General features: G+C 41.7%; 1 protein-coding gene across 2 annotated transcripts in view; it reads right to left on the bottom strand.

Moving 5' to 3' along the window:
- The window catches only part of MTUS2 (microtubule associated scaffold protein 2), a 269128-nt gene extending 245506 nt beyond the window's left edge, over positions 1-23622 (bottom strand). For both annotated transcript variants that reach the window (XM_032099515.1, XM_032099513.1), the window contains exons 1-2: positions 23577-23622; positions 14877-14950 (exon numbers count right to left, since the gene is read on the bottom strand). The gene's annotated coding sequence lies outside the window, so the exon portion shown is untranslated. The remainder of the gene's footprint in view (positions 1-14876; positions 14951-23576) is intronic.
- Positions 23623-24372: the final 750 nt, after the last annotated feature.

The raw sequence follows: 24372 nt of genomic DNA, 5'->3' as shown, positions 1-24372 counted from the left end.
TTCTGGCTCCCATTTTAGCGGCCAATAATTCAAACATGAGGCAAGTATGGAAACAGAAGCATGGGGGTGTCCATCAACCTGGCAAAAGATCATAAATCACACCAGTCACAGATCCCTGGTAAGAACCAAAACTACAAAACACTGAATAAGAGGTTCTAATCACTAATGTCCTTTTCTCTAGCTACCTTCCTCTGCCAATTCCGTGGATGCTAAAAACCAAAGTGTCCTTCAACAAAAACAAACTTCAATTCTATTGCTCTTGAAGTTTAAATTATTCCCAGTACCACAAACAGACTTTCTCCTGAAGGATTGGTTTTACCATTCTAATACTAATAATATGATGTACATACATGGTTACTTTTCAAGCTACTTTTACTGAGGGGACTATCCTAGTACCTGGACTCAACCTCCAGTTATGCTTGATATCAATTAAATATTTCCAGATGCCTGAACAGAGTCTAAAAGAGTACCCGCGCAATTAATGAGTGCCACGGATTCTCATCAGAGCATGTGAAAATGGGTCAGCAACATTTTAGAGAGTGCACATGTAAAAAATGATGTCTCAGGATGCCCTCCAGCCCTCCTCTTCTAAGTCTACAACGTACACCATTGAGATAAAGTCTGTGTTGAGCAGTATCTGTTTCTAACATACTGCAGACCATTTCCCCACCTTCTTTGAAAGCTTTTGTTGGGTTCCTGAAGTTTACTACTTCATCATCCCTCCAAGCTTTTTTTCTGTCCACCCACCCCTTAGACTTCTTTCAGTCTTCTCACTTAATCATCCTCTTCAGTATGTTTTGTCTAACCTCAGTTTCCTGCCTTCTCTTCTGTATTTCCACTTAACTTTAAATCACACTTGCTGTCATACTGTACTGATTGTTTCCCTAAATTATGTATGAAAACAAGTGGAAAGTACCATCCTAAGACACCACTGAAGCTGACAAGAATTCTCTTGAATTCATTTAGCTATGAGAGACCTTCGACTTTGCTACAAGATTTCATTTTATTCACTACATCTACTGCTCAAAGACACTCTGAACACTAACAGTTAACCACTGCAAGTGACTCAGTTCTATGTTTTTCCGCCTTAGTGTGGCGGATATTTTTTATGTTGTTCCTACACAATTCCCAGCAGCCAGGGCCAGAGCCTGTGTAATAATTTGTGTCACTGAGAGCACACTCCTTCAATCTGCAGTGCCCAGCCACGCCAGCAGCTAGTCTGCTAAATGATCAGTTAGTAGCAAGAATAAAGAGTTTAAGCTGTGTAAATAAGAAGCATTCATATAGCTGGGAAGAGAGGCATTAGTTATTGTGCTAACAGAATATCCTGACTACAGGAAGGACTACAGCACAGACAGATCAAGGATCCACTTATCACTGATATCAAGAGGATTATATATTGCATTAACAAGAGATGTTTTCATATTCCCTGCTCTCCATATCCCAGGCAATTTTCTCTGGCCTCTCAGAAGAGAGCACTCAAAGTGACTGCTTAGAGTATAAAAGTTAATAAGCAGCGGGGATGGCTGAGATTCACTAGATCAGTGGGAAGCCAACTTCTCAGCAGAAAAATAAAGATTTCTCTGCTCTCTAAAGATATTTCAGAGAGCACATATTCTTTTATTACACCAACAACATGAGGTGGCATAGACTCTTCCACGTTACTTTGATGAACTGCCCACACTTACTTGATCGCACAAGAAAGACAGGCTGTTCCCTTGTGGAGTGGGGAGTGAGATAAAGGAAATGGTGCCCACAAGACGGCTTGTAGACTAATCAGCACGGCCCAACTTTACAGCAAATGGAGACCAACCATGTTGTCTAGTGAGGAGTGGCTATTTACAGTTTTGGGCAATTCAAGGCAAAGAAGAACCTCTGCATTACTTTATGTCATGGGGGTATAGCCACTCTCCTGGAAAAAGTGATGTGTCAACTCAGAAGGGTGACTCATGCACTTGAGGAGGTGCTCAGTGATGCCTCCTCCTAGTAATGCCCTCAAGTCATGTGTAAACAACCATTCTGCAAAGGGAAGCTCCAGCTCTGACAGATCTCCACACCTAATAAATCAGATTCCAGCGGTATCAGTTCCGCTATGTGCTGTGGAAGTTTCCTCAGGATATTGTCCTACCAAGGGTTTGCAGGTGCATTTTTTCAGAATTAGTGCTATTAATTCTTTCTTTGGATCAAGCGGTGATGACAGTTTTTGTAATTCCAGCAGGTAAGAAACCTCTACTCCAAGAACATGACATAAGCCAGCTGGATTTTTACAGTAGCAGAATCCTTTACTTCTAGAAATTTAGAAGCTAGAAATTTAAGGTAAAATCCAAACTCCTTTAAGTAACATTTAAAAAAATGAAATAAAATTCAGTATATTATGAGATACAGCCTGGAGGTTTTCATAAAAAAAAGTGAGTCTTGAGGACACAGACTGTGTTCTTATTACAATAAACCAATGAAGACCCAATGGGCTCAATCAATGGAAATTTTAATGGAACTTGTAAGCATGTGAAAACTGTATTCCCAGTCAAGTCACACTACCTTTTGAAGGCAGTAAGAAAATGCAGATTTAAAAAAAAAAAAAAAAAAAAAAGGAAAAAGAAATCATAGAATGTTAAGGGGTTGGAATAGACCTTAAAGATCACCTAGGCCAAACATCCGCCACCACGGGCAGGGACATCTCCTACAGGTAGGACACAAAATGCCTCCGAAACAGTGCCTGCAAGACCCAAGAAGAATTTCTGTTCTCACTGATGAGGACAGGATGACCTGATGGAGATATGACACCCAAGACAACACCTTTCAGATGATTTAGAAGAGAAGGATAGTTGTTGGATTCCCAAAAACCTACTCTAAACATGAAAGCTGAGCAAGAGCCATCAGACCCTGGCAGAACCAGATCCGTGGTCTGAGTCATCCAAAAGGCTAGTGAAGCCAACAAGACTCTTGACAAGCCTCACTTCTCAGAGGAATATCATTGTGCATGATTATTTTGTGATTTAAAGCCCCTCTTCAGCCAGTGCATATTAAAACAGACAATTTTGAAGCATCAAATAGAAGACCTTGCCCCAGCAAATTGGGTGTCCATAACTGGCCATTCATTTAAGAGACTTGATGGTTCTTGTGGGTCCCTTCCAACTCAAAAGATGCTCCAAGCATGAACACTGTATAACTCAGGTGTTACTCTGTGGTAGAGGTGCCAGAGCTGACTCAGTGCTAAGCCAGATGAGATATTCAAGCCACAAGTAGTTTTCTTGCTTATTCTTGAGCAATATTCTGTCACAACAGAATATACTTAACCATGAAAGTCCAAAATGCTGAAGTGAATCCATGGAGTTCACTTTATAAATTGTCCATCTTTGAGAAGAGATTCTTCATTTCCAAGAAAGGCTCAAGTCAAAGGGCAGAAAACTGAAATCTTTAATGTTCTTGCTGGTGATTTTCTTCATAATTAGAAGAAAAAAAAACCCCAAACCCCCCACAAGATTAGAACTGACCCACCACTATTGACTAAGCACAAAACTCACTACACTACATTACAACAAAACTATTTTTACCAGCATCCCCATTCAGCTTCACCAGTTCCCAGTGTGTGGAGATAAAATCAGTGAAATGTAACAAACATAACAATGCTGTTAGAGGCACTGACAAGTGGTTCATGAGTGAGGCATCAAACCAGCCAAAGATCAGGTAAAGATGTGAAGGGCATTCAGGGCTGAGGATAAGAACTTTACTGTGTCATCTGTGGATGGGAGGCAACAAAGGGGGTCAGTGCAGAAGATGGTGCAGCAGGGAAGGTCAGCCAGGAGAGTGGCTGATGTACACAGCTGTGATGGCAAAAGCACTTGCCTAAGAAGTGGGGCATTGAATATCTAAGGGGTGTTACAGGAAAAGTGACAGAATCTCAAAATGATGTGTAGGTAACTCCCTGCTGTGAGAGTGGGCAGCAACTGTACTCTCTGCACAGAAAAATGTGCAGGGGAAAAAAAAAGGAGAGTATCTCTTTTAGCTACATGCCTGAAATAACCATGAGCCATTCACAGAGAGAAAACAGAGATGCAATAAGGTGCAGAGCAGCATGGCAGGACATCAGGCAGATAAGTCTTGGAAAGAGCTGACCTAGCAGTGGTAACTGCAACTGTGAAAGGTGGTAAAACCAGGTCACTCCCATCCAGGAGCTAAAAGAAAATCCCCACTCAGGGATGGGTATGAGAGGATGAATCTATAAAGTAATGGCTGAGCAAAAACATCAGCATGTTTCCAAATAAAATGTTTTTCATGTGAAGTGCAGTGTCAACAGCAGGAACATAAATCCCAGAACATTTAATTTTTTCCAGAAAAAAAAGCTGAAAAAGTTGAGGAAGAAGATGTGTTAGGTGCGGCAAAGTTTGAAGAGACCCATCAATAGTGGTAACAAGTGCAGCAGAGTAACTTTTCTGAGAGCTGTTTCCTTCTTCATTTCTTTATCAATAGGTAAGCATTCCCTCTTATCTCTATCCAGAGTTGCATGGCTATGATACCACCTCACTTAATTGCAGGCCGGTGGAGCAGTAACAAAATTTTCTCCTAACTGAACCAAAACATTCTTTTCAGAGGATCTTGGTATGAATCTATACGTGGGCCATCATCATTTGTGCTGTGTTCTCCTCTAGTTAGGAGATGAGTCTTTTGGCAACATGGTATTTCCTAACCCTCACCCTACTCTTCTTGCCTTTTGCCCAGGTGAAGGAAGGTGGGAAATCAAAAAACCAACAGAACCAGAAGATTTTTACTGATGGTAAAAGTCACTGAGATGAGTAGGGGAGTCAAGCCAGGGATTTATAGCATGGATTAATTGAGGGAGACCAGAAGAGAGACTCAGGAAAGAAAAATCTGGCTGCTGACCTTGGGGATGTGGAAGGTGGTGACAGTCAACAGCTACTTTCTCTCATTGTCACAGGAAGTTTAATCTCAAGCATTTATATGATACAGGGTGCAAATAACAATTTCTTCCCATTTGGGACCAGGTTTGGTATTGGAAGAGCTCAAGCTCCTTCATCTACTCCTCTAAACTTTCTTCTACCTCTTCACCATCACTTGCAGTATAAGCAAAGCAATCTTTTTCATATCCTTTAGAGTTTCATCTTCACTGAACGTTATCACTTGTCCCCAGAGTTCTAATTTATATCCTATTACAGTACTACACAGGAATAAAATTAGCAGATGCCAAGCCAATTGCCCAGGGAATTTTAGCGACGTAGTCTTTGAAATTTACTAAGAGTGGAACACATTCACGGCAAAAATAGAATGATGTGGGTTTCTCTAAAAACTGCGGCAGGTTCACAATTTTGTATGTTCTAGTCTAAGCTAGAAGTAGCATAAACCCCTAAATATATGAAATATTTATATTACCTTTTGTGAGTGAAAACTGAGAAAAATACACAGTCCAAAGCCAGCTATATGCCTAAATTCAGGCCTCCTCTTTTCAGAAAATCCCTGAGAGCCAAATATCTAACAAATATGTTCTTCAGCAGAATTTAGGAGAAAGATTGTACTTTTTCCTTTGTTTATAAACAAAGGCTTTTGGCATATTCTTGATCTTTTCTCATATTAAAAAGTGGAACAATTATTTACTTTTTTCTGCTTTTTATGGCCCCAGCATGCAAAGCATGCTTTTGACTCCATAGAAACAGCATTTTAATGTCAGTCAAATTAATAAAGCCCCAAAACTTACAGGAACCAATTTTAAATAGCATCAGGAGCCAACAGATGAAGAATGCTCCTACAAATCAGAAAATAGAGGACAGGCTCCAAGCTTCCTACATTTATTTTTTGAATGGTTTATTATGTCAGCAAAGGCCTCCTCTTCCTTAAGAGTTAAACTCACTTGAGCCAAGAAGCAGCCTCAGTCTCTCCTTTAGAGAGACCTTCATACGTGGTAACTGTTCATACCCTGAGTAATATTTGGGCAGACAAAAGGCTTACTATAAGTTTCTGGCAAGTTTTTCTTTTTCAAAAAGTCAAAACGAATATGAAGGATTGTATTCCAGTATTCAGCAGTGTAATAAGAACAAAGCATTATAGGAAAAAAAAAATTAAACCCTTGCCTTACGAGAGGAAAAGTAAGATCATTGCTGATGTTTCTGGGAAACCTCCTAGCCACTGCTGTGATAGATCCCAACAGAGGAACACAGAAGAGATGACATCTGACAGGAATTATGTGAATTCTAGAAAAATATAAATGCCAGGCTACCATCCTATGTACTTCCAGCAGGAAAAATAGCTGAGTCTACCTGTAAGAGTAAGTAAAATAAATAAGAGTAGAAGAAATTTTGCATTAAAAACCCTGCAATTAAAAATTAGTCACTCCTCCAAATCTTCATCATTGAAAATAAATTACAACACATTTATTTGCCAATTTTTAATTCAGACTTCAAGGAGAGTTGCACTGCTTTTCCTAGCTTTTTCCCCTCAAACTGTAGGTATTAGAAAACGATTATACACATATGTATAAATAACATGTATGTAATTCAGGCATTAAAAAAATCATGAAATACCAGGAGACCTGCAAGAAAAATTAGTAGCACTGTAATGAATATCATTATAATCTACTAGAAAAAAAACCCCAAACAAATAGAAAGCAAGGAAGACTGCTTCAGTCTTGGTCCTTATAGGATGCACAAGCTATAACAAGCTCTCCATGAGCACAGACTAGATAATAATGTCCAGTTCAGAGAAGAATTGAATCCATAGGCCCAAAAAGTACACTTTAACAAGATCCCAAACCCACAGAGCAACACAGCTCCATGTGACTCTGTCTCCATCTTTCTCACTGATACAGAAACCCAGATGCTGGGCTAGCAAAGGACACTTTTGGATCCCAAAATCCTTGCACTGGATGAGGAAGGGTCACCCTCCATCCTACACCTCACGTCCAATGAAGCAGCCACAGGCACAGTATGCAGAGAACAGGGATGCATGCAGAGAAAACTCTGAGAAAGTCTGCAGAGTCCTACAGACTGCACTACTGAATTTTGAATGGCTGAAGTGCTACCAGCATTCAGACCAGCTAAATGTAGGGATGCTCACGTCTTCGTGTTGGCAACTCACCGGTGGCAGCTACAGCTCTGAATGAGATACAGCACTGCCTCAAAAATGCACACCCTAGCACGTACCACACCATTGATTCATTCATTGATGTATTTCCAGATAGTGCTTTGAACTTGTATCTGCAAGATCAATAGTGCTGCCTTTTATAGCTCTGAACTCTCCAGCCTCACAGTTACTGCTTCAGCATATATAAAAGACTAGCAGGATATAAAAGGATCAGGTTCAGCTCGATATGTTATGACATCAGAAAAATTAAACAGGCAGGTCTTTGGTCCAAATTGCTTCAAAGGTCAAGATGAAAACAGAGCAAGTTACCTGCCATAACATCTTCTGAGCAGTAGTAAGATTTTCTTAGCAGTCTTGATGCCAAACACAAACACAGCTGCAACAAAGTTGACACTATTACCAGTAGATCTTCTGACTTTCTGGAGTGACCTGTTGATTTACTCATCAGCTGATTATTTTTCCTTATCTAACATTAAATGGGGATTTGCACTTACCAAAACATTTAAGCTTCAAAGGAGCAGAATACGGTTATGGTAGAGAATGCCTACTGCAGCCTACCTCTCTTGTTCTCTGGCTGCCACAGCAGCTTCACAAAGCAGTGGCTCCTACCTCTCCATCTGAGAAGCTTTAGGACTAGAGAAAAGGAGGTTTGTTTCTAGATAGAAAATTTGACATTCATTTGCAGCCAGCCTCTACCTTGCATTGAGGCTGTAAGTGGAATAATTCAAAAGTCAGTACCGCTGACCCTGTGTGCCCAAATACTCTGGTGAGCACCATATTTCACATATTTTTACTGGGAAAAAATGCACACAGAGCAGTAACTGTGTTGTACAGAGCACTGTGGGTCCCTGAGGAGACCCTGAGCTGAATCCTGGGTAGTGCAGAACAACTCTCCACATAGATGAGGGCACATGAAGGAGTAAATGCCTCACACCCACCTCTTGTTCAGCACTCTGGGCACAGCCTAAGGAACCTCCCCACATTTTCAGGAGGCAACATAATTGTGAGATTCCGTAAGTTTTTTTGGTTCATCTCAAAAGCCTTTGGGAGCCTATAGATGTGATGGTAAAGGAACAGAACTAGGATGAAACTTAGAGGGAAACAGAAACTTCACCATTGCAGCTTGTATGGGACAAGAGCAGACTATAGGCAAGTCATGGAGGAATCAACATAAATGCCACCTTCTCTTTGCCACATTTGAGTCACAATTTCATTAAAACCACCAAGCTATTTTTGGAAGAATTCAGAAAAATTCTCCTCAAAAACTAAACTTGATGGGAATCTCAAATACATTTCTCTGTGGCTCAACATGTGATCATAAGAAACTCAGATCAATCACCTTCTGGGTAAGTGAAATCAAAAATCAACAAAAATATGAGTGTTTCATTTTTATGGTAGCTGCCTTTGGACTGCTTTGGGGCTGCATATGGCCTCAAGTTGAGGACATCTTCCCAAATGTGTACTTTTGTCTGGTTGGCATCCAATCTCAGAAGACCTGAAGTATTGTGGATATTCTATTATCTATACATGTGTGCAACAGACATTGTATGAATGGTATCCTGGAATACATGATTAGTTTTGGTGTATTTTGTCCCTCTTTGAGACAGTAAGTTATACAAGCAGCAGTTTCAATGATTCAGGCAGGCAGCTAGAAAGAACAGACCTCAATTGCTTTCTTTTTAAAATGTATACTTGAAAATTAAGAAGCATTTCAAGATTAGGCATCTGTCCAATTCTTTTTATCATTTAGTGTATTATGCTAATGAGGATGCTGTTACTTTAATTACATCATTTGAAGAAAAAATTGCATTCAGTCCCTTGATCTTCTTTAAAACCATTCCCATGCTTGATTCCCTTATAGGCTTTTAATCACGCTGCCTCAGTGTGAAACTCTGCATTTGAGCAAAACTCTTCTCAAAACTGGTTCACTGAGAAAGTTTAAATTGTTTTCTCTCATTGGAGCTATAGCCTCTACCACTTGGCAGCTTCAGGAGGAAGAGCTGTAAGATTCAAACTAGCACTAGCTAGAAAGAGGAGTAATGCTGAAACTCAATATTCTGTATAAGTAACACACTAAATGCCTGGACTTGTTAGACAGGGGTAGAGAGACAACTGAAGAGAGCTATAAAATAACACCTTTCCATGACATGTCATAGTAGAATTCAGTAAATCCTATTTTTAAAAAGCACATATCATCAGCTGTTAAACTCCACTATGCAAAATTACCCATATATGATGTTCACAGGCATTTGTTATTAGTCAAATGCTTCACCATGGCTTTTTTGTCTGTTTTAGCACACATACTACAGTAACTAAAGCAAAAGTATGATCCAGTTATGGTATACCCATTTAGAGTTTAAGTGCAGTATTTGTTAACGTGTTGTGCTTTCATCCTACACTGAAAGATAGTTTCAACAAAATCCAGTCTAAGAACCCAACTGCACTAACATCTTGAAGCAAAGTATTTACAAACAAATATTCTGACACCTCATTTATCTGTTTTGCCATAAAATTGGCTTATACATGATTAATTACGAAAAATAAGCACAGCATGCTTTCATGCACTTTTACTTTGAAATCCAGGTCACACTGTGCTTCGAAATTCAGAAAAACAATATGAATAATATAATTAACATATCAGAAGATTCTCTGCAAGTAACTTTATTTAAGCAGGCTAAACCAGGAGATTATGAAGTTGTTGCTATTATGTCATTGCAGACAAATCATTTCTTAACCCTTGTTTATATACTTCCCTGTATTTGACTAATCCTTTGTACTGAAAGGATGCTTGGAGTAGGTATCCTCATACTAAGCAACACAATGCTGAATGAAAACAGTGCTCTTGTCCCAAAACATCTACAAGCTGATTCCTGCTCTGTGGACTTGTCTCTAGCTGGGATGCTGCTCCTCAGAAACAAATCAGTAATGGTGTGGTTATAGTTAGGAAACCAGAAACTTGAAATATAGAATCATAGATTAATTCAGGTTGGAAAACACCCTTAACATCATTAAGCCCAACCTTTACCCCAGCACTGCCAAGTCCACCACTGAACCAGGTCCTCCAAGTGCCACACCTGCACATCTTTTAAATACCTCCAGGAATGGTGACTCCACCACTTCCCTGAGCAGCCTGTTTCAGCACTTGACAACTCTTCCTGGTCAGCAGCTTTTCCTAATATCCAATCTAAACCTCCCCTGGTGCAACTTGAGGGCATTTCCTCTTGTCCTATTGCTTGTTACCTGGGGGAACTTGCACTTTGCTACACTCTCCTTTCAGGCAGTTGTAGAGAAATACAAGGTTTCCCCTGAGCCTCCTTTTCTCCAGGCTAAGAAACCCCAGACCTCTTAGCTGCTCCTCACAGGACTTGTACTCAGCCCCTTCCCCAGCTCCGTTGCCCTTCTCTGGACACGCTCCAGCTCCTCAATGTCCTTCTTGTAGTGAGGGGCCCAGAACTGAACACAGGATTGGAGGTGCTCCCTCACCAGTGCTGCGTAAGGCTTTCATAACCCACCTGAATACATACAGTGAGTCATTCTACAGGTTCTCCACTCATGGCACTTAGTTGTCAAAATACCTTTGTGATGACATTTCAGTATTATACTGTGCTTTTCTTAAGCATTTGCATGTGATCACCTCATGTGAACTCTCCTCTATCTGTACAGCTCCTTACAGACCCTCCCCAAGTCTAGATGTGTGAGTCATTTCTGGCAACAGAGCAAAATCACATGATGACCAGCCACTTGCTTCATTTAGTGAGAATTTAACTTCTAGGTGCATGCCGTTTTCACTAAAAAATTTACCTGGTTATCTCAGTAAAACAGCCATTTCTCATGACTTTACTTTTAAGACTTTCACAAGCAAAGAGAAAAGAGAAGGTTTATCAGCTTTTGACCTCAGCTGCTTTCTAGAGCCAGCCCCAAAGCCAGCTGCAGCATCAACTCCAGCTCAGGAAGTTTGCCTTGTCAGCAGCCAAGCAGCAACCACTGGCTTGCAAAAGGCCACATGGATTGGGAGCTGCCAACCGGAGAGGTCTGATCAGCAAACAAGAGCCTCCCCGTGTCAAAACGAATGGCCAAAATACTTGTGATTGGTGTAGTGCAGAGCTAGAAATAGAAAGCAATGCTTTTGCCATAGTGCTGGTATTTGAATAGCTTCTCTTTTAAAAGGGCAAACAGTTCATTCCCCTGAAAGCTTGCTTACAACGGCAGTGGCCGAGCTCCATTTCAGTAAATATTAGAATTGCCTTTTTCAAAGAGGAAGCTCAATTCTTTTAAAGGTTAAGAAGGTAACAGATAAACATGATCTTAAAAAACCCACTAAAAGGCACTGTACTTATTTATGAGAAACGGGGTGGGAAGATAAAGCCATGGATACCACATGTGCAAGATGAAAAGGAGAATCTGGAATACTGGCAAAAGACAAGCTGAGAGAGAAGAGGGTGAGGTCTGCTAGAAATCCATCAAGTGATGTATTCCTCAAGCATGTATCCTCAAAGGTATGAAAAACATTGTCGCATGGAATTTTATTCTAGCAGAGGATCTGTTCTGGAAGGACCACTTTAAAAGTGTGGCTTTGGAAAAGGTTCCAAATTCTAGTTATGGCTTAATACAAGAGAGCAGTGAAATCATATAGCTGATGTTATATTGGACTCCTACTGGATACAGGTAAACCATTTAACTAGAAAATTATGATTCACTACAGGCAAAGGGCAATGTTCTAATTTCTTTTGCAACTGGAAAACAATGTGTAATCTTAACCAATATCTAATTCACTTGTTTGGATATTTTAGAAAGACCATTTCTCAAAATTAAAAACAAATCATATGCAAAACTGAGCAGGAGAAAATAGTCACACACAAAAATATAAAAAGGACCTGCTAAGGGATATTTTATTACATTCCAAAAATAAAAAGGAAAGTCACTGTGCTACAGCCATGAAAGGAAGCTTTTACAGTTGAAGAGTCCTGGCTACAGAGAGTGAAAGCAGCAGCAGAGAAACCTGTAAAACAAATCCATAGTAGGTAACAGATGGGGGAAAGACACTGATAGCAATGAATACAAATTAACATTGCAGAAATGCAAGCAGACAACGGAAGCAAAAAACCAGTGAAAAAGCTCTGATGAGGTCTATGGCAATAGGAGCTCCTTGCTAAATGGAACAATCAATAATAAGAGAATTCCAAACAATGACTTCAATAGCTGGTCATTCCGGACAAAAGTTATCAAAAAATTCAGAAAAAGACTGATCTTTTGACAACTACTTCTCTGCATTCAGAAAGATGCAAGATGCCCTATTCACTTGTTACAGTGATAATGACATCACTATAACTTGAGAGCTTTAAATAGCCTCTCAGTTTAAACCCTACATTCAAGACCAGAGGATAGATGAATCAGTAACTTTTAATTCAATGACTCTTTTAAAAGCCATAGGTGCACTAAAGGTTCCTGGTGACTGGAAAGACTTACTATCAAAGCATCATTTACAAGGGTTAAGTGGGATAAGCAAAGCACCTATTGAACAGTTGGACTGGCATCAGTAGCAAGCAACAGCAGAGAAAGATTAGCATGGGACACAATCAATAAGGCATTGAAAGACAGTCACATAATTAACACCAATCAACACAGCTGTATGGAAAACAGGCCTGGTCATGTAAATACAATCATTTGTATGCAGTGACATCATCATTTGATAATGGTATGTGCTGACAGGACATCTTTCTAGCCCTAATTTCATGCTATGCAGAAATTTAAAGTTATGTTATACATAAAATCCTGAATCAAAAGGTTCACTATACTAAATCAACACTGCTCATAGCAAGTAAATTTCAGAAGTGACTAGCTAAATGAATAACTAAAGGGAGAATCAACATCCTGATAATAGAATCCTTGTCAGGCCATCATGAAAAAAAATGAAGTACGCCACTAGGAAGCTCAAAGAGCTACAGACTCTCTTGGAAGGCAGGGCTCATTATTTACTGAAAAAATTTAATTGTGACATGGCAGATTGATTACTATTGGCATCCTTTAAATCAAGGCCTGGTCTCTTTCAGAAAGATATGCTAAATAAAGAAAAATTAAAGGACTGCTACTGAAATACTGTGAATTCCTCTGACCTCCACATAGTAGGCAAGAAGAATAGATATTCATGTGGTCCCCTTTGGTCTTTAAATTCATAAGCCTAGGAAACAATGACCCAAACATTATTAATCCCTCAGGAATTTAATGCAATAAGTGAATCATGCTTCCATCTGATACAGTGTACAGTGTCTTGAGTATTTCTATGGGATTTCAACTGTAATCCAGTGTTAAATTACTGGATGACTATTAAAATATTATCAAGTCACTTTCCTGAGTTTCTGATTTTTTGGCTGAAAGCAGCAAAAATCTATCCCTATGCACAAATAGGGAGGGGCAGTATCAAATTCTTGATCCACACCTTCCTATGTAGATCATTTTGACCTGCTCCTGGGAAGTGTTATTTACAGTAACACTGCCAGAACAGTATTTCCATGGTATGTCAGAAAGCCTCCTATTAGGCACAGCTGTGACTAGAACTAATTTCATGCAATTAGGGTTATGCTCTTATATACCCATCATCCTCCTAAGCTGTGCTCCAAGATCAGTACAAGAGGTGAAAGTCCCATTACCTCTGCCAAACATTATTTGATTCTGTCTGTTTAAAACAAAACACAGGGTTTTGGAAATGCCATTCCTGTAAACAACTCTGGAATGGGCCAGGAGACTTTATTTGTCCAGTTTTGCAGCAGGCACCTAATTGCTGCAAGACTTACAACCCCAGTGATGAGAAGGCACAGTTACAACTGCTTTTAAACCAGAAATCATTTGTAACAATGGAAATACATTAAAAAATATTTCTGTGCAATCTTTGCATCACTCAGTGTCCTGCAATGTTGGCCTCAGAGAAGATGTGCACTGCACTGTGCATTCTCTTCTTTCATGTGAAAGAACACACAGCTGGAACATCACAAGCCACCCATGAGCCCATAAACACAAGATTGCTGTTCTTTGGTGTTCAGCCACCTGAGTGCTGCAGAATTATGACCAGGATGCATGTGCCACCCAGAAGACAGCAACACACCAGTTCGACCACTTATTTCACAGCCATAATCACATTATTTGTGACTGAGTGTGACTGTCACCAGAGAAACAGCTTTTGACTTTGGGTCTCCCCAGTGGAAAGAGCAATGCTTATGCTATGTTGATGTCTGAACTTCTCCAGCCAAGCTGTTTTAGCACTTGAGGGACAGGATCATGCCTGGCTATGGGAGATGCTTACACAGAGGCTTCAGCAGGCACTGTTATTGCTCAAAATGAACACAGCCTCACACCACTACAGCATAGTTTTACCATGAGCTGTGTCATGGTCATCTCCCCACTGACAAACTTATGGCTTCCCAAGCATCAAAGACTATTTTCAAATATTGTTACAATACCTCAAAAAGTAGCAGGATTTAGTTTAGGTATATATAGTACACTGGTTTAGATAGTCATATTTTCAGTATATACTACACCTAGCAAACAAAGCAAAAACATAAAGAAAGCAAAGGTCTGTTTTTGTTTGATAATTGCCCACAGTAAAAAAGCCACATGGTCTGCTTTGAGTTCACTTTTATCTCTACTGTTTACACAATCATTGAATGGAATTTTCATTGAATAAAATAGCACTATTAAAAAAGAATCAAAGACTTCTTTAAAGAGTTCTTTGGTGGCAAACACATTTAAAAGATGAAATTAGACATTAATAATACAGAAGACAAGCTTACCCCAAACACTGGAAAAACAAGTTTTTCTTCCATTGGTGATAGTTTGCTTTAGAAGACAGTCCCAGGGTGGAAACCTTAAAAAAACAAACAAACAAAAAAAAAACACACAAACAAAAAAAACCAAAACAAAAGATTCATTAGAATTAGAGTAGGTAACAAGGGCATACACATCAAATCTTCCATAAACACAGTGCTCAAGATTAAACATCCTGCTCTTCTGATTAGGATCCTGTCCAAGTTTCCTGGCATTAACTCACAATAAGCTGATCTGCATTAGCACTGAGTGAAGTGAAGGAATGCACCTACTCTCAAAAGGGGAAGAGGACACAAAACCTTCGTAAAACAAACTCCACATTTTCTGTTCCTCTTCCTCTGGAGTATCTTTAGAGTAAGTCAACACTCAAGTCAAATTTAGACACAGAAACTGAAGGGGAAGCACAGATTAAACCTAGTCAGGTTTTAGCATATTTACAGAGATCGTTGTTTTAAAGACACTCTGTGCTGCTTGACATCTTGCCCCCTTGCCACATTTTGATGTGATATTGGTGATGTAGTGTTGCTTGGGGAGATTTAGCTGCATCTGCTTGTGATGAGATCATCCAGAAGAAGTATGGAGGGAAAGAATGAAAACAAGAAAGGGTGAGGAAGATCATCCAGAAAGCACACAGAAGGAGCTTCTCACAGAAATCAGGAAAAGATTGCAATCACAAAACCTAAACATTGTGAATCAGAGAATATGAGTTGTGTCAAAATACAACAGGTCAAGGCAGAGAAGGAAAGAAAGCCAGTCCTGAGATTTGATGTCATGAGCTGTGCTTTCACCAATAAAAAAAGGTCAAACTGCTGAGATTCAGAGATGAAACAAGAACAGACTCTCTCAAGTAGCACTGACCAGATTAAAAAGATAACAGAAAGAGATTAAAAAGGTTTTGGGTTGGGATTTTTAGAGGAAAAAACTTTGAGTTTGGGGGTTTTTTGTTGTTATGTCAGTGATGTGCATGTAGTTGTATTATGATGGGAAACAGACAGAAGATATTAGAATGAAGAGTTAAGACATGTGAGTGCATGGAAGACCAGGATGAGGCATCTGACTCTGGGCAAGCAGAGCAGGTGGAGTTTAGATGAGACCTGAGAGTATGACAGAGAAAAAGCAAGAGATAGAATGGGGAAGGACAGGTGAGGGAAGACAGGGAGATCATGACAGTCCTTTTTTCTTGGTGGTAAAGACCAAGTACAGAAAAGTTAACTAAAAATCTTAGAAAATATTAAAAGATGGAAGATATAAATAGCATTTTAGGAAAGAGATTTAATCAAATAGTCTTTCAAAATGTTTGTTCACATGCAGCTGATGGTAACCACTTATGACACATTTCACATAAATGTGTTAAAATACCAAATCCAAAGTAACTCTCAGCAGAACATGCACCAATGGCAACTAAATCTATATTTTAATAATAAATTCTAGGTACATTTTATTTCCCTCTCCCCACCATCTCCCATTCCCCAGCAAGGCAGGTCACTCCTTTTCAAACAACTCAGTTAAATTAAGTTGTATTTTCAGCCTCATTAGCCACCATCTCCATTCCCCTGCAGTTTTAATTAGACAAGTCTCTTTGTGCACAGCTACTTCAATCCTTCCCCCCAAACAATCCCAGAATGTTGCTTCTTTTATGTCAACATTCTTCAAATGCTCCCAATTACACCAAAGGCAGCCCAGGTGATCAGGGCAGTGCAGAGCACTCCCATGGAGATGGCAAGGCAGGATCTGCACCCAGCAATACAAACACAATCCTTGGGCAGGGCTGAGTTGCCCTTCCACACTGTTCCACCCATTTTAATTAGGAAAATTTAATTAATGACAATTTATGACAGACTAAAGTGAAGGGTCAGACCCTCTGCATAGACATCAAGCCCCAAATTTTTCACAGTAGCCTCCTTCCTGCTCCATGAGCCATCCATCACCTCCACACCCAGCACATGAAGTCACAGGGCAGGAACAAGGCCCCTACACCCCATCCAAGCTGGGGATCCCCTGAACTCAGAATGATACCTAGCTGCAGCTCTTCCCCCACAGCACCCACCCTGGCAAGCCCAGCACATCCCTCAAGGCATCAGGACATGGCATCATCCCACACACAGAAGAAAGGCTGACAAGGACCAGCTCCAAAGGTCTGTTCTCAGCTGGAAAGGGAAGAAAATGCTAATGTTTCAGAAAAAAAAAATGGAAGTGGGAAAGGATCAGCTCTACTCATAAGGCGCAAGACAGGACTTTTTAAGGGCAAGGGTTCTGCTTCAACCACTCTTTGCAATCTATTAGAAGAAAGACTGTAAATCCAACAAGCATGGATGGCAGAAAACCCCTCAGAGCCAAGGACCTCTGCTCCAAGGCCACCCTGCAGCCCCAGAGGAGAGCCTGGGGAGCTCAGCACCACTCCCAGGCTATTCTTGGCTGCCCAGGCTCAACGGCAGCACAGCAGGGATTAAAGCAACTTAGATTTGTTATGTAAGGGACATGTTGCTCATGGCTTCGCATAAATCCCAAAGTCGTTGCTATTATGTAATAGGAACAATCAAACAGGGCAGCTTTTCTGTGATTTGATTTTTTTGAAAGTGCTGAGCAGCTAAAAATGAACAGTGTGATTCTGTCAGATTAAATGTTATGTTTCTCACTCTAAATCCAAGTCTAACCTTAAAGATGCTGTAGCTTATAGGGACAATGACTCAGCTCTCACTTCACTCAAGATACAGAAAAGTAAAACAAAGCAAATTTTGTCCACCTTCCCACCAGTTGAAGGGCACAGCTTTTATCTTCTGAATCCATCCTGATGGCTTTCATTGCTTCAGCATCAGTATCTTGTTGGTTGTACTGACATTAAAGGATTACTCATATGAATAAAGGCTGTGGACCTGGCCCTGGACTTTGCTGCTTGGATTGGATGGTGGCTGTGAACCACTCTGACACTTGGGCTTTCATCAATGAAAAATGCAAGCTCATTTGGCAGAGTCTCAAGAGTTTGTCTTCTTAAATTATTACTGTAAATAATTCTGATGGTAATGCACACAGTTTTGCATGATACAACCATGCATACATATGTTACTTAAAAAAACATGCACATTAATGCAACAAGCTCCACTGTTTCTGTAAGCCACTTAACTCATACTTGGGGCATGCTCCAGCAATATCAACAATGGATAGATGCAGATGTTTCAGGAAGTCCTGGTTGATAATTTGATCAAGCTGCTGTCATACCAAGATTAGCACATCACCCAGTCTAGTTTTGTTTTAGAAACTTACTAATTTATTTCCAGCTTACAAACCATGCTCAAAGAATTTCTCTTTTTTTTTCCTAATGTTTTCTTAGTTTGAGATCTGAAAAGGTGAAAAGCACTCCTTTGATGTAGATCTGATTTCCTATCTATTCTCTTAGCCTCTCAGGCTAAATTAGCACATTGAAGAAACAGTCCAGTTTCAGTGCTCATGCTAAATACTTGTTGTGATGCTTTTAGCATTAAACCTCAAACAACATATCCAGATTGTGATGGTGATACAGCAAACTTGTCCTAAGCACTTGCACCCGGTCTCTCTACCCTTTCTAGCCTTGCTCATGCAGCTGTTGGATTCCACCAAAGCTCACACGAATTGTTTCTAGAGGTTGTGTTACCGTTCTTTCCTTTTTAAAGCCTCACTATTATATCACACCAGGAGCAAAACAATTTATCATCATCAGCAAGAGAGGGACTTAAAATCCCCACGGTCTGATAGACCAGAAGGAACAAATTCATCCTTAGAGCATGACTCTGCTGAGCACAGTCAAGTGTAATTTACTTTTAAATGTCTTATCTGTGCCCAGCATCCTCCCAGCTTTCCCTGTGCATAGCTCATCACAATTCCTCCCACCATTCTGGCATGAGCAAACTGCATCAAGCTCAGAAATGCTTAATACAAAGCTTTCTATTTTTCTCCCATCACAATCTAATTCTTGTTCAGTAACACTAACATACTCTGGAGCACAGAAACACGTTACTTGGCTAATGGTCCCTCTGAATCCTTCCGGCAGTACAAATCTGAGAATTATTGTGAGACCTGCCTCAGACTGAAATCACAGGTGGCTTAAAAGGTTGTTGTTCCATGTGCCCCATGCGAAACTTGGCAGAGAACACAGGCCAGAGGGCAAAAGCACTATCGGAGCATCTCTATTTGAGCTACCCTTGCCTGCCAGACTGGCTCTTGGACAGCCCTAGTATTCTGCCATAACTTCGAGCACCCCGTGAGGATAATACACATGGAAGCCAACTCATTTAGGATAAGCTATCAAATAGTTAAAATTCAAAAAGTAAAATTTAATAGAGAAACAAATTTGCCCAGTATGTGTTTTAGAGGCTTGTTTACTTTTTAGCTATGATTTCAAAGGGAAGTCATTCTCTTGTAAGTGCTTGGTGATTATGCCCATGAAGTGAGACTCACAGCTGCGCAAAGAACAAGTTAAACCTTTCTTCCAGCTTTGCATCCCATCCAGCAGCTGTTTTAAAGCAGTTTATAACCCTCAGGCTCACATAAGGAGCAGCAACCTGTATTACACCAACATCTAAATTAAGAGTCACAATTGCAGGCTGGGAGGGGAATACAAGAAAATTTTGATGCTTTTGCTAGTTTTATGGATAGCATAAAATCACTGATCTGCAAGTTATGTCACTAACAGCAAAAGCCTGGTAACTGCTCCTACACCAGATGCTTATGAAGATTAAGCCATTTTCAGAGACTTTTGATGTTGAGACCTCTGCTGGAACAAAACAGACTTCACCATCCACAGTCCCCAAATGCTCTGCAACAGTGAGCTAGCAGACTCCTCCCAGATTTTGGAGAAGAAGCTAAGGCATGGTCTTGAACCAGCACTATCATATTTACACAGGAACAGAAGATGGATTTCCTCACCTTCCAGTCAATGCACCACTGGTGCAACTTTCTCTGCAGCACTGTGTGCTATGCCACACTACATCACAAAAGTGACAATAACTTTTCCTTGAGCAGAAAACAGTTCCTGCCCTAAAATGTGACGATTCACTATCCCAGGAGTTTAGAAACTGTTCGCCTGACTGCCAGCTTTGTAGCCTCTTAATTTAAAAAGAAAATACAAACCCATAAAGAAATTACTAAGGTAACTGCTTAAATGAAGTCTTTTAAACAGCAGGTCTAGCACACAAGTCTTATGAGGAGCAGCTGAGGGAGCTGGGGTTGTTTAGCCTGGGGAAAAAAAGACTCGGGGGGGGGCCTTATCACTTTCTACAACTGGCTAAAAAAAGGTTGTAATGAGGTGGGGGTGGTCCTCTCCTCACAGGTAATAAGCAACAGAACAAGAGGAAATGGTCTCAGTTTGTGCCAAAGGAGGTTTATGTTGGATATTAGAAAAAAATCTCTTCACTGAAAGGATTGTCAAGCCCAGGAGAGCGGAGTCACCATACATGGAGATATTTAAAGGATATGTACATGGGCACTTGGAGACATGGTAGACAGTGCTGGGTTAACAGTTGGACTACTTTTCAGATGTTTTCAATATTTTACATATATGTCTTTTGGCTACAAAATACTGACCTGGCTCTGTCATAACAGAGTGACATGGGGAAGAGATTTAATTAGTATAAATCACTTGGTTGTGAAGTTACAGCAATTTATAACAGCTAATCATTTCTCCATTTGCTTTATCCTAAGAAGGTATTTCTTATGAAATCATTGACAGAGGCCAGTCAGGTGGTTTCAGCATTTGGTTGTATTCTGGAGATCCTTCAGGTCACCTTGGACCTTATCCTTTTTCCAGTTCCCTACTGGAAAACTCAGAATAGCAAGACAATACCATATAATAGCAATTTGGTTGGGAAGAACAAATGAATCAGGTTTTCAGAGAGTACAGCATCAAAGGTATCTCCAGCAAGAGAAAATGACAGCATTCCCAGGCTCATAAGGATGCTAGTTATATTAGGGTAGTGCCAGAATAAGTCATACAAAAATCTATCAGAATTATTTTCCTAAAGAAAGATTATTTAGACAGGTTTGAGTTTGCAGTAACAAGTTCAGGTACAAAACAAGGCACCATGCACTTAAGTTTTGCTCCTCTTTACTAATTTTTTTAACAAAACTGACCGCAGCAGGTTTAGTAATAGCTGCATTTAAACAATGTCAGTATAATTATAAATAACTTAAGATAAAATGGAATACTTGTCTAGGGAAAGCATTTGCTAAATCAGCTATGTCTCAACAGTCTTTTTAGCAAACCTCAGCATCCAGACAGGGGAGGAGGGAAAGAGATCCTCTTGCACTGCTTGCTGCTGGCATTTCAGCAAATATCTTCACCCAGAAGTCCATTATTATGCCTAGATCTTTTCTCCTCCAGAGCCTTCAATCAAATATTAAACCAACCACTGTTTATGAGTCTCTACTGTATTGTGCTTCACTTTATCTACCATTGTATGACTCTCCAGAGAGCACACACTTAACTGGAGCCCTCAGTAGGCTCCAATTCTGTCCTACGTTGATTTCAGGTGCTTCTTGCATGAACTTAAGAAACAGAGAACACACACTGCAAGCTGAACATCTTGGTTTTCCTAACTTGGGAGAGGACTAATTCTCACTGGTTACCAAGTTCCCTGCACAGGCTCCGATGTGCTTTACAGCTGTGGAGAGCTGCACTTCTGCTGCTAGCTCTCCTCTCCTATCTTCTTAAATAGTTAGCATTGCTTACTCTTACATAAATGTATTTTGCAAAAAAATACACACTGCAGAAATAAGACCCAAAGTTTAAAGTTGCTTTCTTGCTTGTTACAGCTCCTATCACTAAGACAAGAAGTAACACCCAGGAAAACTTTACCATAGAAAAAGCTTTGCTGTAAAGAAATGAAAAACTACTTATCTGACCCAACCCCACACTTGCCATTTGTTAGATCGATAGCCAAATACCTACCTCTGTCCTTAAAGAGACAAATAGAAGGAAAAACATGGTACCATATGAAAAGCTACTTCAAATAAACCACATGGACACAGCCTTGCAAATATTTTTCTCAGTGTCTGTGTCCCATATCATCCCTCCCCCCACCCCACCCCTTCTCAGGTAGCAATTTCCAAACTCACAGTGCAGCACTCAAAGAATTACTTGCAGAATCCCCCTTCTGTACCTTAAAATAGGAGCTTACTCTCCAGAAATTAAGGCAATGCTAAACGCCGTAGAACAAGAAGTTAACCCTCATTTGCACACACATAGCTCGCTCCTACCGCTCTCTGGCAGCACAGGCTGCACTGCTCTCCACAACAGATTGCAAAGATAGGAGACAAGTAGCTGGGTATATTTAATTGCATTGGAAACAGGCAGACTGGTAAAGGGTTTACGTAGCATGGGATACAGGAAAGCCCAACAACCCTGCTTGAAATTGGGGGACAAGAAATGATAAAACCCACAAACGCTACACTAGATGTTAGAGAGCATAAAACAATCCCTGCATGAAATCACACACAAACCAAAACAAAGCATTTATGCATCACATTACACCCAGCTCGTCAGCTGCCAAGTGCCTCCTTAATGCAGTCACCCGTTGCAAAGTTAACCTGCATGCAAACACTTGACATGCAAATGATTTTGCTACCGATGCCTTAGTATAAGTAAATATTTCTAATGTTTGGCCCGCAGAGAGATGCTTTTTTTTTTTTTTTTAAATCTTTGCAGTTTTTAATGCAATGATAAATGTCAAGGCTCCTGCTAGCTTACTCTTTTCATGTTTAGAGCAATCAGGCATCATTGGCTCCCTAGCAGGTACCTGTAGGGAGCCGGTACAGGCTGGTGCGAAGGCACACGAGCCTCCTCTGCACCCTCGGGACGCAGTGATGGGGACCGGACAGAAAGGGAGATAAAGCAAAGAGGAAAAAGGTACCCGTACTCATTTAAACAGAGTTAGAAACGACCGACCTAGATGAACAGCTCTTCACGCAGAGGCATTTTACTCGAGTAGGAAGACCTGGATTTGCTGCCCTATCTTCCACATGGTTAGCTTTCCCTTCCTAGAAAAACGCTGCTTTTTATGCATAGTAGCTGCTTTACCTTCCATCATTTTTCGGAAAAATAATGGGATGCTGTTATATGCCATGGAAAGGGCTGAGAGGAATAGCAGTTTCAGCCCTGTGCACCCGCGGGTTGCCGACAAGCTCGGCACTTGCCCTGAGCCCTCCGCTCGCCCATGCCGAAGGTTCGGCCGTGTCCGGGGATCCCCAGCCCTGCCGGGACGCTGCTCCCCGAGGCACTGTCGCCCCGCTGACAGGCTGCTGGCGTGCAGCTGGCAATTCCGATTCGCGCACAGACGCCGCACGGAGAGCGAAGCCCGCTCAAGCCAGTCCGGTTATTGGCATCCCCAGAACTTTTGTCTCAATACATTTCATCACATATATTATCCACCCCGATAAGCTGGGCTCACGCCCCCACCTCGTGCCAGCACCAGGGGTACAGGAGCAGCCGCCAGCCCCGCCGCGCCCCTCCCGCGCGGGAGCCATCCCGGTTCCTGGAGCTTTTGCCCATATCCCGTTCCCAGCGCCCCGGGGGCGCAGCCGGGACCGCCCGGGTACGGCGAGCATGGCGCAACCCCAGCCCCGGGGCGATGCGGGGCAGGGAGGGGGGCAGACCCACGAGGCGGGAGCGGAGCCAGCGGGGGATGCGCGGCGCTCACCTGCCTCCGCGCCGCTGCTGGTGCTGGTGCCGCCTGCCGCCGCCGCTGCCGGGCCGGGCGGACGACGCGGGGCGTGCGCGGGCCGTGCTTTTATAGCGGGCGCAGCCGCCCAGCAGCGCCCGCCGCCGCCCGCGCCGCGGCGCCCCCTGCGGGCCCGCCCGCGCACCGCGCACCGCGCTCCGCCCGCACCGCGCTCCGCCCGCACCGCGCTCCGCCCGCACCGCGCTCCGCCCGCACCGCGGCCGCGGCGACCCGCGGGGACCCGCACGGCACCGAGACGCGCCACAGAGACAGCGCCCGCGGGCGCGGTTGTGGGCCGCTCCTGGCGCTCCCCGGTTGGTTTTTTTCCCAGGTTAGCGCCCTGGAAGCACGTAGGTCGGTGTTAGTAGGTTATCGAATGGGGTTTCTTTATGAGGGGGAAAAAAAACGTTTAGGGTCAGCGTCTGCGTAGTAGTGCCTCAAATGGCATCAGACAGAAACGGGACCTGCTCGTGGCACGGCTTTTCTGCTCCTTGCCTGGCTGCCCTCCAGTTCTCCCTCGCTCCGAGTTCATTTCTCTTTCACTTTAAAATGAGCAGGAAAATAGAAAAATAAATAACTAAATACGCGAGCAGAGACACAAATTTGCTTTTCAGCAAAACTTGTAACTCGAAGGGTAATCTCCGTCACTTTTGCTATGCTTAAACTGCAGCCCAGGGGTTTTACTCTCGTAGCGAAGAGAGCTCTGTGGTACAGGCAAAAGATCTTTATTGTGCATTTAAAGCCTTATCTACACCTACAGCCCGTGCTACAGCTC

Source organism: Corvus moneduloides, chromosome 2 (genome assembly GCF_009650955.1).
Source record: "Corvus moneduloides isolate bCorMon1 chromosome 2, bCorMon1.pri, whole genome shotgun sequence".
In the NCBI taxonomy this organism is placed as follows: domain Eukaryota; kingdom Metazoa; phylum Chordata; class Aves; order Passeriformes; family Corvidae; genus Corvus; species Corvus moneduloides.
Note: the sequence above shows the minus strand (reverse complement) of the source record. Positions and strands in the feature narration are given on the sequence as shown.